This window comes from Chiloscyllium punctatum, chromosome 36 (assembly GCF_047496795.1).
Source record: "Chiloscyllium punctatum isolate Juve2018m chromosome 36, sChiPun1.3, whole genome shotgun sequence".
In the NCBI taxonomy this organism is placed as follows: Eukaryota; Metazoa; Chordata; class Chondrichthyes; order Orectolobiformes; family Hemiscylliidae; genus Chiloscyllium; species Chiloscyllium punctatum.
Window position 1 is genome coordinate 21,468,782 of NC_092774.1, and position 983 is coordinate 21,469,764.

The window sequence follows — 983 nt, forward strand, 5'->3', positions numbered from 1 at the left end:
CCAAAATGATATATTCAGAAATATTGTTAAAGTCTGAAAGCGTGTTCAATTTTTTAAAAGAGCTGCAGGCGTCTTTCTGAAATTTGTATTTAGTTAGGCAACAGCTCAGGGGTGAATTGCCTATTCGTAGTCTTGTGAAATTGGTTTTGAATATATAGAAATAGAGTTACAGAGCACTGAATTCTAAATTAGTGTCATGTCCCATTTGCCAGCATTTCGCCCATATCTTTTTCAACCCTTCCTGATGCCTTTTAAATATTTTAAATGAAGCAGTCTCCACCACTTCCTTTGGCAGTTCGTTCAACATACTCACCACTGTCTGTGTGAAAAAGTTACCTTTTAAATCTTTCCCCTCTCACCCTAAACCTATGTCCGCTAGTTTGAGAGTACCCTACCAAAAGAGAAAATGCTGGAAAATCTCAGCAGGTCTAGCAGCATCTGTAAGGAGAGAAAAGTGCTGACATTTCGTGTCGAATTGACCCTTGGTCAAAGCTTTGACAAAGGTTCAGTGAGACTCGAAACGTCAGCTCTTTTCTCTCCTTACAGATGCTGCTAGACCTGCTGAGATTTTCCAGCATTTTCTCTTGGTTTCAGATTTCAGTATCCGCAGTAATTTGCTTTTATTCGGAGTCCCCTACCCTGGCGAAAAGACATACAAAAGTTGAGTAGCCGGACTAAACGCAAACGGGATAAAATATCGAACCACAGGTGAAAAACACCTCCTACTTTTTTTCATTCCAATTGGTATTGGGACGCTTAAAATATGTCACTAACACAAACATCACCACAGAGAATACTGCGCATGCTTTTCGGTGTCAGCAAGAACAGCGCATGTTACCGGTGTCAGCAAAGGAGTGCGCATGCTCCTCGCTGTCCGCTGCAACTGCTCGCGACCCTCTTAGGATTGACCAATGAAAAGCCCTGGAGGACCGGAAGGGATCTGGCCCTTCTGCCAATTACGGCCACCCTATTGTCGAAATGCG